Here is a 14,598-nt window from a genome sequence, read left to right on the forward strand (position 1 = left end):
TCTCTCATCTCTCCATCTCTCTCCTCTCTCCATCTCTCTCCTCTCTCCATCTCTCTCCTCTCTCCCTCTCCCTCTCTCTTTATCCCTCTTTCCCTCTCTCTGTCTCTCTCTCTAACCGTCTCTTTCTCTGACCCTCTTTCTCTCTCCGATCATCTCTTTCTAACTCCCTCTCCCTCTATATACAGTACACTCTCTCTCCCTCTATATACAGTACACTCTCTCTCCCTCTATATACAGTACACTCTCTCTCCCTCTATATACAGTACACTCTCTCTCCCTCTATATACAGTACACTCTCTCTCCCTCTATATACAGTACACTCTCTCTCCCTCTATATACAGTACACTCTCTCTCCCTCTGACCCCTCTCTCCCTCTATATACAGTACACTCTCTCTCCCTCTATATACAGTACACTCTCTCTCCCTCTTTTTTAAAAGTTATCACATTTGAGAAACGGTAGATCAGAAACAAAAATGCAACGATAAATGCTAAAACGTTCCTGAGAAATTCAGTTCGGTTAAAAAGAGATCCAATCCCAGTTTACTGCTTCAGTCGAGGCATGACATCATCACTGTGCGTCCTGTCTTGAATCGGACGTGTGTCTATGCTGACATCACTGTTTACCCAAAGCATTTCAAGCCGCTACCCTACAACATTTCATACAGTTTTCTGTGGTGATTCATTTTGGTTTCCGAACAGGTCGCTTTTCAGGAGTGCAGCGATCTCTTTGGCGTTTTGTCGGTTTGCAGGCGACTCTGACAGCATTTTACTGATGATTTTATACTGCAGCAGAAAACATAGGGGACAAAATGAAGAAGATACTGTGTCCTCTCACTCTAAAACACATTGTACAGACAGTTGTCACCACTCCTTACCTCGAAGATAAACTTCTCACGGAAGGCACAAGGAAATGTCCTTGTCTGCAGGCTCTCGAACACCTGTGATAGAGGACAGGGGGGGTTACATGATGATGACAGAGGACAGGGGGGGTTACATGATGATGATAGAGGACAGGGGGGGGGTTACATGATGATGATAGAGGACAAGGGGGGTTACATGATGATGACAGAGGACAGGGGGTTACATGATGATGATAGAGGACAGGGGGGGGTTACATGATGATGATAGAGGACAGGGGGGGTTACATGATGATGATAGAGGACAGGGGGGGTTACATGATGATGATAGAGGACAGGGGGGGTTACATGATGATGACAGAGGACAGGGGGGGGTTACATGATGATGATAGAGGACAGGGGGGGTTACATGATGATGATAGAGGACAGGGGGGGTTACATGATGATGATAGAGGACAGGGGGGGTTACATGATGATGACAGAGGACAGGGGGGGTTACATGATGATGATAGAGGACAGGGGGGTTACATGATGATGATAGAGGACAGGGGGGGTTACATGATGATGATAGAGGACAGGGGGGGTTACATGATGATGATAGAGGACAGGGGGGGTTACATGATGATGATAGAGGACAGGGGGGGTTACATGATGATGATAGAGGAAAGGGGGGGGTTACATGATGATGATAGAGGACAGGGGGGGTTACATGATGATGATAGAGGACAGGGGGGTTACATGATGATAGAGGACAGGGGGGGTTACATGATGATGATGATAGAGGACAGGGGGGGTTACATGATGATGATAGAGGACAGGGGGGTTACATGATGATGATAGAGGACAGGGGGGGTTACATGATGATGACAGAGGACAGGGGGGGTTACATGATGATGATAGAGGACAGGAGGGGTTACATGATGATGATAGAGGACAGGGGGGGGTTACATGATGATAGAGGACAGGGGGGGTTACATGATGATGATGATAGAGGACAGGGGGGGTTACATGATGATGATGATAGAGGACAGGGGGGGTTACATGATGATGATAGAGGACAGGGGGGTTACATGATGATGATAGAGGACATGGGGGGGTTACATGATGATGATAGAGGACAGGGGGGGTTACATGATGATGACAGAGGACAGGGGGGGTTACATGATGATGATAGAGGACAGGGGGGTTAAATGATGATGATAGAGGACAGGGGGGGTTACATGATGATGATAGAGGACATGGGGGGGTTACATGATGATGATAGAGGACAGGGGGGGTTACATGATGATGATAGAGGACAGGGGGGGTTACATGATGATGATAGAGGACAGGGGGGTTACATGATGATGATAGAGGACAGGGGGGGGTTACATGATGATGATAGAGGACAGGGGGGGTTACATGATGATGATGATGATAGAGGACAGGGGGGGTTACATGATGATGATAGAGGACAGGGGGGGTTACATGATGATGATAGAGGACAGGGGGGGTTACATGATGATGATAGAGGACAGGGGGGGTTACATGATGATGATGATGATAGAGGACAGGGGGGTTACATGATGATGATAGAGGACAGGGGGGGTTACATGATGATGATGATAGAGGACAGGGGGGTTACATGATGATGATAGAGGACAGGGGGGGTTACATGATGATGACAGAGGACAGGGGGGGGTTACATGATGATGATAGAGGACAGGGGGGGTTACATGATGATGATAGAGGACAGGGGGGGTTACATGATGATGATAGAGGACAGGGGGGGTTACATGATGATGATAGAGGACAGGGGGGGTTACATGATGATGATGATAGAGGACAGGGGGGGTTACATGATGATGATGATAGAGGACAGGGGGGGTTACATGATGATGATAGAGGACAGGGGGGGTTACATGATGATGATAGAGGACAGGGGGGGTTACATGATGATGATAGAGGACAGGGGGGGTTACATGATGATGACAGAGGACAGGGGGGGTTACATGATGATGATAGAGGACAGGGGGGGTTACATGATGATGATAGAGGACAGGGGGGGTTACATGATGATGATAGAGGACAGGGGGGGTTACATGATGATGATAGAGGACAGGGGGGGGTTACATGATGATGATAGAGGACAGGGGGGGTTACATGATGATAGAGGACAGGGGGGGTTACATGATGATGATGATAGAGGACAGGGGGGTTACATGATGATGATAGAGGACAGGGGGGTTACATGATGATGATAGAGGACTGGGGGGGTTACATGATGATGACAGAGGACAGGGGGGGTTACATGATGATGATAGAGGACAGGAGGGGTTACATGATGATGATAGAGGACAGGGGGGGGTTACATGATGATAGAGGACAGGGGGGGTTACATGATGATGATGATAGAGGACAGGGGCGTTACATGATGATGATGATAGAGGACAGGGGGGGTTACATGATGATGATAGAGGACAGGGGGGTTACATGATGGTGATAGAGGACATGGGGGGGTTACATGATGATGATAGAGGACAGGGGGGGTTACATGATGATGACAGAGGACAGGGGGGGGTTACATGATGATGATAGAGGACAGGGGGGGTTACATGATGATGATAGAGGACATGGGGGGGGGTTACATGATGATGATAGAGGACAGGGGGGGTTACATGATGATGATAGAGGACAGGGGGGGTTACATGATGATGATAGAGGACAGGGGGGTTACATGATGATGATAGAGGACAGGGGGGGGTTACATGATGATGATAGAGGACAGGGGGGGTTACATGATGATGATGATAGAGGACAGGGGGGGTTACATGATGATGATAGAGGACAGGGGGGGTTACATGATGATGACAGAGGACAGGGGGGGTTACATGATGATGATAGAGGACAGGGGGGGTTACATGATGATGATAGAGGACAGGGGGGGTTACATGATGATGATGATAGAGGACAGGGGGGGTTACATGATGATGATAGAGGACAGGGGGGGGGTTACATGATGATGATGATAGAGGACAGGGGGGTTACATGATGATGATGATAGAGGACAGGGGGGGTTACATGATGATGATGATAGAGGACAGGGGGGGTTACATGATGATGATAGAGGACAGGGGGGGGTTACATGATGATGATAGAGGGGGGGTTACATGATGATGATAGAGGACAGGGGGGGTTACATGATGATGATAGAGGACAGGGGGGGTTACATGATGATGATAGAGGACAGGGGGGGTTACATGATGATGATAGAGGACAGGGGGGGGTTACATGATGATGATAGAGGACAGGGGGGGTTACATGATGATGATAGAGGACAGGGGGGGTTACATGATGATGATAGAGGACAGGGGGGGGGTTACATGATGATGATAGAGGGGGGGTTACATGATGATGATAGAGGACAGGGGGGTTACATGATGATGATAGAGGACAGGGGGTTACATGATGATGATAGAGGACAGGGGGTTACATGATGATGATAGAGGACAGGGGGGGTTACATGATGATGATAGAGGACAGGGGGGTGGTTACATGATGATGATAGAGGACAGGGGGGGTTACATGATGATGATAGAGGACGGGGGGGGTTACATGATGATGATAGAGGACAGGGGGGGTTACATGATGATGATAGAGGACAGGGGGGGTTACATGATGATGATAGAGGACAGGTGGGGGTTACATGATGATGATAGAGGGGGGGTTACATGATGATGATAGAGGACAGGGGGGTTACATGATGATGATAGAGGACAGGGGGGGTTACATGATGATGATAGAGGACAGGGGGGGTTACATGATGATGATAGAGGACAGGGGGGGTTACATGATGATGATAGAGGACAGGGGGGGTTACATGATGATGATAGAGGACAGGGGGGGGTTACATGATGATGATAGAGGACAGGGGGGGGTTACATGATGATGATAGAGGACAGGGGGGGTTACATGATGATGATAGAGGACAGGGGGGGTTACATGATGATGATAGAGGACAGGGGGGGGGTTACATGATGATGATAGAGGGGGGGTTACATGATGATGATAGAGGACAGGGGGGTTACATGATGATGATAGAGGACAGGGGGTTACATGATGATGATAGAGGACAGGGGGTTACATGATGATGATAGAGGACAGGGGGGGTTACATGATGATGATAGAGGACAGGGGGGTGGTTACATGATGATGATAGAGGACAGGGGGGGTTACATGATGATGATAGAGGACGGGGGGGGTTACATGATGATGATAGAGGACAGGGGGGGTTACATGATGATGATAGAGGACAGGGGGGGTTACATGATGATGATAGAGGACAGGGGGGGTTACATGATGATGATAGAGGGGGGGTTACATGATGATGATAGAGGACAGGGGGGGTTACATGATGATGATAGAGGACAGGGGGTTACATGATGATGATAGAGGACAGGGGGGGTTACATGATGATGATAGAGGACAGGGGGGGTTACATGATGATGATAGAGGACAGGGGGGTTACATGATGATGATAGAGGACAGGGGGGGTTACATGATGATGATAGAGGACAGCAATGATTGTCCAGTGAGAAGATTTTGGTTTAAAATGGTCAGAACCAGATGTGAAAGCTACTGGGCGGTGTTTTATCCAGAGCGACTTACAGTAGTGAAGGCAGACATACCGTACTGGCCCCCCGTGGGAATCGAACCCACAACCCTGGCGTTGCAAACACCATGCTCTACCAACTGAGCCACAGGGAAGACTATAACTAAATCAGAGTCCTTATGGACATGGCCAGACGTAAAAATGTATGCAACCATGACTAAATCGCTTTGGATAAAAGCATCTGCAAAATGGCATATATTATGGCTAAACCAAGGATCAATTTGTTGAGCTGAAAATATTATTAATTGGCAAAACAAAACTCCATGACCTGCTCAGGGCTCATGTATAATGCTGTTCCTTTGTTGACAGTCCTGTACATTGATGCTCCACTCGGAGTGGTGATCGTGGTCACAAGACCAAAGTCTCCAATCTTCACCATGTCATCACTTCCAAACAATATGTTCTCTGGCTAAAAAGATATCACATTTATTAGATGTCATCTTTCCATAAATGTCATAAATAATGTGGTTAACTTGGCATCTGAAAACATAGGAAGCCAGATTCTCACAAATACCTTTAAGTCTCTGTGAATAAGTTCTTTAGAGTGGATGTATTTCCCTCCACAAACTATTTGCTGAAATAGTTCATGTGTTTTATGTGCCCTGGTCTTCCTTCTACCCGTATTCTTGCTAATTCAGTCCTTCAGTGTCCCTCTGTCACAGAACTCCATCTGAATGAACAAACAAAGGCCAGTCCCCATTTCTGAAAAAACCAAAACAGAAATACAGAAGTCAAGAAACTTTCTCTGGGACATTCAGTCAACTGAATTGATAAATACACACATAATGGTAAAGTGGTGTCGTGTGGCTCGCTTGGTAGAGCATGGCACTTGCAATGCCAGGGTTGTGGGTTCGATTCCCATGGGGGGGACCAGTATGGAAAATGTATGCACTTACGTAAGTCGCTCTGGATAAGAGCGTCTGCTAAATGACTAAAATGTAAAAGTAAAGTGATTCACCTTGAGCTGGAATCGGTCATTGAGTGGTTTGTTTGATCTTCGCTGGCTGTTTCAGACGGGTCTAAATCGGATTGCTTTGTTACATGTGTAGATCCATCTCCCTGGTCTGAATAATTGTCAGAGTCTTCTGAGATTTCAGACCGACGACCTAAGAGTCGAACACAGTAATATGCTCCACGATATACATTTTTTTGATGATCACAAATTAATGAATCTAAAATGGCAAAATTAGACTCTTTACTAACTCTGTGCTGAAAGCCTCCATCGACCCAACTGGCATCCTCAGGCCAAGTCGTATAGTAGAGAACAATGCTAGAATGATCCAAGGCAGCCAGTGGCTTTTCACTTCACCATGTGCTTCTCTGTAAGAGATCAGAATTACAATATGTAAATGAACATCTGAGAGTTGCTAATGAGCATCAACTATAGCATACAGAAGACACACAGCAAGGGAAGAGGGAGACACACAGCAAGGGAAGAGGGAGACACACAGCAAGGGAAGAGGGATACACACAGCAAGGGAAGAGGGAGACACACAGCAAGGGAAGAGGGATACACACAGCAAGGTAAGAGGGAGACACACAGCAAGGGAAGAGGGAGACACACAGCAAGGGAAGAGGGAGACACACAGCAAGGGAAGAGGGAGACACACAGCAAGGGAAGAGGGAGACACACAGCAAGGGAAGAGGGAGACACACAGCAAGGGAAGAGGGAGACACACAGCAAGGGAAGAGGGAGACACACAGCAAGGGAAGAGGGAGACACACAGCAAGGGAAGAGGGAGACACACAGCAAGGGAAGAGGGAGACACACAGCAAGGTAAGAGGGATACACACAGCAAGGGAAGAGGGAGACACACAGCAAGGGAAGAGGGAGACACACAGCAAGGGAAGAGGGAGACACACAGCAAGGTAAGAGGGAGACACACAGCAAGGGAAGACACGTTTAGAGGGGGGAACAAAATGGGGATAGCCAATGACTGTATATATGAATGGACAAAGCCATCGATCATGTGGCACCATTCATTTCCTATGTGAAGACTCAACACTGAAGCCAAAGCCGTGTTCGAATACCCATACTAAGAATTGCATTATGGGCCCTAAAGTACAGAAATACTGTCCCCCCGCTTTATAAAAAAAAAAATGTATTAACAACAAATCAATACAGGAAGTACATGTGGGAACACAAGTATATATAAATAATATACAAAGGACAATTGGGCTGGGGGCGGAGCTGGGGGCGTGGCTGGGGGCGTGGCTAGGGGGTACAGTATCATATTACACAAGGACCGTATTAAGGGACATACAGACACCTTTATTCAACAGTTTTTTGTTAGTATAGTATTTAATTGTCTTAAAATATAGTTCACTTTCATTTTGTAAGGTAAGAAAATGTGGTGTTTTGTTTGTAAATTTATATTTGTGAATATGAAATTTGGCCAAAAGAATAATGAAATTAATTACATAAAATTGTTTCAGCTTATTTCTATTGTAGGTAAAGAATCCAAGCAGTACATCTCTCCACAATAGTGTAAAATCTTCATAAATATGTTAAATTATAAATCTACTGAGGTCTTACCACAGATTCCTTACATGAATACAATGCCAATAAAGATGCAACACTGTGTTCTGGGTGGTCATTACAAAAAGGTACAATTTGAGTTTGTTTTCCTTAAACTTCTTCACATAGTGGTTGGCCAGATAATATTTATGAATAATTTTAAAGGGAATTTTCTTTAATTTTGTTAACAAGTAGGTATGTGTGTGGCAACATCCAAACTTTTTTCCCAACAGATATTATCAATAAATCTATTCCAATAAGGCATGACGTAAGGTCACAACATCCTGCTGAAACAAGGTTTGTATCGCTCTGTTGTTTGAATGGACCAAAAGAGAAACAGATCTTTCCTACTGACGAGTCAACAGGGTCAACGGAAGGTCGGCGCTGAGGGTCTTGACCCGTTCCTGAATAATATAGGGAATGGCATCTAAAACAATTGCAACATCTTTAGGTGTTACAGGAACCTTGTAAAGTGATAAGAATTCCTTATAACTGAGTAAAAGACCCTCTGCATTTACCAGTTGGTCTCACCGATAGGATATTATTTCAGAACCAATATTCTAAAAACAAAGAAGTATTTTTATACAATATGTCCCGATTACTCCATATACAGTGAGGGAAAAAAGTATTTGATCCCCTGCTGATTTTGTACGTTTGCCCACTGACAAAGAAATGATCAGACTATAATTTCAATGGTAGGTTTATTTGAACAGTGAGAGACAGAATAACAACAACAAAAAATCCAGAAAAACGCATGTCAAAAATGTTATAAAATGATTGACATTTTAATGAGGGAAATAAGGGTTCATCACATTATTCAGTGAGTCAAAAAACAGATCTGTGGAATCCTGACAGTACGTAGAAGCTATACAATTTCCTGTAAAAAATTGCTACAGTATTTAGCGATTCATTTTTAGTCATCTGTAATAACACCAATGTTTAACGGTGTTATTTGTAGAGTGAAATTTCTCAAGTCTAAAGAAATAGGATGAATTCTGTTCTCCCTCCTCAATCCATTTTTTTCCTAGATCTAATAAAGGCTCCTTCTGCTTTTAATCTATATATATTATCCAGTTTATTTAATCTATATACAGTTGAAGTTGGAAGTTTACATAAACTAGTTTTAATGACTCCAGCATAAGTGTTTCAACCATTCCACACATTTCTTGTTAACAAACTATAGTTTTGGCAAGTCGGTTAGGACATCTACTTTATGCATGACACAAGTAATTTTTCCAACAATTGTTTCCAGACGGATTATTTCACTTATAATTCACTGTATCACAATTCCAGTGGGTCAGAAGTTTACATACACTAAGTTGACTGTGCCTTTAAACAGCTTGGAAAATTCCAGAAAATGATGTCATGGCTTTAGAAGCTTCTGATAGGCTTATTTACATCATTTGAGTCAATTGGTGGTGTACCTGTGGATGTATTTCAAGGCCTACCTTCAAACTCAGTGCCTCTTTGCTTGACATCATGGGAAAATCAAAAGAAATCAGCCAAGACCTCAGAAAAAAAATGGTAAACCTCCACAAGTCTGATTCATCCTCGGGAGCAATTTCCAAATGCTTGAAGGAACCATGTTCATCTGTACAAACAATAGTACGCAAGTATAAACACCATGGGACCACGCAGCCGTCATACTGCTCAGGAAGGAGACGCATTCTGTCTCCTAGAGATGAACGTACTTTGGTGCGAAAAGTGCAAATCAATCCCAGAACAACAGCAAAGGACGCTGTGAAGATGCTGGAGGAAACAGGTACAAAAGTATCTATATCCACAGTAAAACGAGTCCTATATCGACATAACCTGAAAGGCCGCTCAGCAAGGAAGAAGCCACTGCTCCAAAACCGCCGTAAAAAAAGCCAGACTACGGTTTGCAACTGCACATGAGGACAAAGATCGTACTTTTTGTCCATAATGACCATCGTTATATTTGGAGGAAAAATGGGGAGGCTTGCACGCCGAAGAACACCATCCCAACTGTTTAAGCACGGGGGTGGTATGTTGGCGAATCATATGTTGGCAAATTTAGTACGACATCCGGGAACTTTTGGGATACTCACTACATCCAAACTATGACCATTAAGCATAATGTAACGACCCTGGGTTTATAAGCGCGGATATCGACTCTGCCGCTATAGCATGCTTTGGGGGGCAGAGTCGTTAGCGCTGGACTTCGGGCTAGAAGGTCGAGGGTTCGAGGCCTGCTCCCTGCCCGTTTCATTACAATACTATATACTCAATTCACATCACAAATAGAACGGTTAGTATGAGTATTCGAACACAGCTCATATGAAAACATGGCATCTCACGGAAACATAACATGCAGTTTGAGCTACTCCAGGATGTGACGTTGCAGGCTAGCTCAGTGCTGCCCCCCTCTCATTGAGTAAGTCAAGGTGAAGGCTGACCGGGGTACTGCAGGCTAGCTCAGTGCTGCCCCCTCTCATTGAGTAACTTATGTTGAAGGCTGACCGGGGTACTGCAGGCTAGCTCAGTGCTGCCCCCTCTCATTGAGTAACTCATGTTGAAGGCTGACCGGGGTACTGCAGGCTAGCTCAGTGCTGCCCCCTCTCATTGAGTAACTTATGTTGAAGGCTGACCGGGGTACTGCAGGCTAGCTCAGTGCTGCCCCCTCTCATTGAGTAAGTCAAGGTGAAGGCCGACCGGGGTACTGCAGGCTGCCATTAGCAACTAAACTATCCATATAAAACTTATTCTGTGTGTGATTTTAAAATAAATCGGTTCAAGGACATCTGGTGTATTAGAAGCAACTATTGGTAAACATAATTGCCTTTGAATTATGTTTTTTTCAAGGTTTTCCACATTAGATTGCCATTTTTCCATTTGATTTGACTATAACGGAGATCCTGTTTTCCTGCTGCAGTACCACAGTCGGCCTTTAACTTTGGGGCTTCAATGAGAGGGGGTAGTCGTTCTCCTCTGGTCTTACCCCATATTCTTCACGCCGTACGTTTTTCCATCCAATTTGGGTTGGGCTTCAGTGACACACCCAAAGCCTCCTGCACCCAGAACACTCAATCATTTGAAATCAATTGGAAAACCTGAAATCAAAACATAATTCAGATCTTGAGTATTTTAATAGTGAGGGTAGACTATGGTGAATGTTTTAATAGTGAGGGTAGACTATGGTAAATGTTTTAATAGTGAGGGTAGACTATGGTGAATGTTTTAATAGTGAGGGTAGACTATGGTAAATGTTTTAATAGTGAGGGTAGACTATGGTGAATGTTTTAATAGTGAGGGTAGACTATGGTAAATGTTTTAATAGTGAGGGTAGACTATGGTGAATGTTTTAATAGTGAGGGTAGACTATGGTAAATGTTTTAATAGTGATGGTAGACTATGGTAAATGTTTTAATAGTGAGGGTAGACTATGGTGAATATTTTAATAGTGAGGGTAGACAATGGGAAATGTTTTAATAGTGAGGGTAGACAATGGTAAATGTTTTAATATAGTGAGGGTAGACTATGGTAAACGTTTTAATAGTGAGGGTAGACTATGGTAAATGTTTTAATAGTGAGGGTAGACTTTGGTGAATGTTTTAATAGTGAGGGTAGACTATGGTAAATGTTTTAATAGTGAGGGTAGACTATGGTAAATGTTTTAATAGTGAGGGTAGACTATGGTAAATGTTTTAATAGTGAGGGTAGACTATGGTAAATGTTTTAATAGTGAGGGTAGACTATGGTATATGTTTTAATAGTGAGGGTAGACTATGGTGAATGTTTTAATAGTGAGAGTAGACTATGGTAAATGTTTTAATAGTGAGGGTAGACTATGGTAAATGTTTTAATAGTGAGGGTAGACTATGGTACATGTTTTAATAGTGAGGGTAGACTATGGTACATGTTTTAATAGTGAGGGTAGACTATGGTAAATGTTTTAATAGTGAGGGTAGACTATGGTAAATGTTTTAATAGTGAGGGTAGACTATGGTAAATGTTTTAATAGTGAGGGTAGACTATGGTACATGTTTTAATAGTGAGGGTAGACTATGGTAAATGTTTTAATAGTGAGGGTAGACTATGGTAAATGTTTTAATAGTGAGGGTAGACTATGGTAAATGTTTTAATAGTGAGGGTAGACTATGGTAAATGTTTTAATAGTGAGGGTAGACTATGGTAAATGTTTTAATAGTGAGGGTAGACTATGGTACATGTTTTAATAGTGAGGGTAGACTATGGTACATGTTTTAATAGTGAGGGTAGACTATGGTAAATGTTTTAATAGTGAGGGTAGAAAATAGGTAGTATGCGTTTTTCTCTCTTTATTCACAGGCGAATGGGATGTTAGAGCTATTGGTCAGGTGGTCCTATTGGTTACCTAGGAACAGTTTGATTAAAGATATAATAATAAAGGTTAATAAATACCTGCTGGAGCGCGTGCTACGGGTGGGTGCTGCTATGGTGACCAGTGAGCTGAGATAAGGCGGGGCTTTACCTAGCAAAGACTTGTAGATGACCTGGAGCCAGTGGGTTTGGCGACAAATATGAAGCGAGGGCCAGCCAACGAGAGCATACAGGTCGCAGTGGTGGGTAGTATTGGTGACAAAACGGATGGCACTGTGATAGACTCCATCCAATTTGCTGAGTAGAGTGTTGGAGGCTATTTTGTAAATGACATCGCCGAAGTCAAGGATCGGTAGGATGGTCAGTTTTATGAGGGTATGTTTGGCAGCATGAGTGAAGGATGCTTTGTTGGGAAATAGGAAGCCGATTCTAGATTTAATTTTGGATTGGAGATGTTTAATGTGAGTCTGGAAGGAGAGTTTACAGTCTAACCAGCTTTACAATCTTTGGGGATCTCAGACGATATGAAAGAGAGGTTGAACAGGCTAGTAATAGGTGTTGCAACAATTTCGGCAGATAATTTTAGAAAGAGAGGGTCCAGATTGTCTAGCCCGGCTGATTTGTAGGGGTCCAGATTTTGCAGATCTTTCAGAACATCAGTGTCGTGGAAAATTGTCTTAAGAACATAATACTCTTACAAGAACCTTTGAATTCAATATAGACTTTAATACAGAGTAGCAAAGCCGAGCCCTTCCATGGAAGGACCCTATTACACACATAACAGGGCCGAGCCCCTTCATGAAAAAGCCTAAATTCTCATATTACAGAGTCCCATCTTTATAGGACTGTGTCTTTGCATAACGTATAGAGGAGTCCCCTCCCTCTATATGAAAATATCTTCCCTCGTCCGTTCTTTACCATTATCTCTCCATCTCAGTTGTTGCTTGTTAACGGCCCACATCTGACAGCTGTATAGGTTATAATGCTAGCAGGGCCTCCTCATGTGGTACAAAAATAATGCATGCAGTGTATGCTCATCCTTCCCTCTGTACTTCTTTGCTATCTTGAGTATTTGGGGCCCTTTCTGCATAACTCAAGTTGTCAGGTCGCTATGCCTCCCACCGTGGCCTGTTGCTCTATCAGAACCAGATGTCTTCTTCTCCTCCTATAGCCAATGTATTTATGTTCTTTCCCCTTCAATACAAATGCTTATCTCCCACATCAGCTATCTGGATTTGGGTGAAGGAGAAATGGGGGCATGGTCAAGTTGCTGTAGTGGGTGCAGGGCTGTTGACCGGGGTTGGGGTAGCCAGGTGGAAAGCATGGCCTGCCGTAGAGAAATGCTTATTGAAATTCTCAATTATCGTGGATTTATCAGTGGTGACAGTGTTTCCTAGCCTCAGAGCAGTGGGCAGCTGGGAGGAGGTGCTCTTATTCTCCATGGACTTTACAGTGTCCCAAAACGTTTTTTGAGTTAGAGCGACAGGATGCACATTTCTGTTTGAAAAATCTAGCCTTTGCTTTCCTGACTGATTGCGTGTATTGGTTCCTATATTCCCTGAACAGCTGCATATCGCGGGGACTATTCGATGCTAATGCAGAACGCCACAGGATGTTTTTGTGCTGGTCGAGGGCAGTCAGGTCTGGAGTGGACCAAGGGCTATATCTGTTCTTAGTTCTGCATTTGTTGAAAGGGGCATGCTTATCTAAGATGGTGAGGAAATTACTTTTAAAGAACAACCAGGCATCCTCTACTGATGGAATGAGGTCAATATCCTTCCAGGATACCAGGGCCAGGTCGATTAGAAAGCCCCGCTCACAGAAGTGTTTTAGGGAGCGTTTGACAGTGATGAGGGGTGGTCGTTTGACCGCGGACCCATAACGGATGCAGGCAACGAGGCAGTGATCGCTGAGATCCTGGATCCTGTATTTGGAGGGCAAGTTGGTCAGAATAATATCTATGAGGGTGCCCATGTTTACGGATTTAGGGTTGTACCTGGTGGGTTCCTTGATGATTTGTGTGAGATTGAGGGCATCTAGCTTAAATTGTAGACACTGCTGGGGTGTTAAGCATATCCCAGTTTAGGTCTCCTAACAGAACAAACTCTGAGGCTAGATGGGGGGCGATCAATTCACAAATGGTGTCCTGGGCACAGCTGGGAGCGGGGGGGGGGGGGGGGGGGGGGGGGGGCAGGCGGCAACAGTGAGAGACTTATTTCTGGAGAGATTAATTTTTTTAAATTAGAAGTTC

General features: G+C 44.3%; 1 pseudogene; it reads right to left on the reverse strand.

Moving 5' to 3' along the window:
* Positions 1–658: 658 nt before the first annotated feature.
* LOC115178620 (interferon-induced, double-stranded RNA-activated protein kinase-like) lies at positions 659–13,182 on the reverse strand (annotated as a pseudogene).
* Positions 13,183–14,598: the final 1,416 nt, after the last annotated feature.

The sequence above is a fragment of the Salmo trutta genome, chromosome 38 (genome assembly GCF_901001165.1).
Source record: "Salmo trutta chromosome 38, fSalTru1.1, whole genome shotgun sequence".
NCBI classification, from domain to species: domain Eukaryota; kingdom Metazoa; phylum Chordata; class Actinopteri; order Salmoniformes; family Salmonidae; genus Salmo; species Salmo trutta.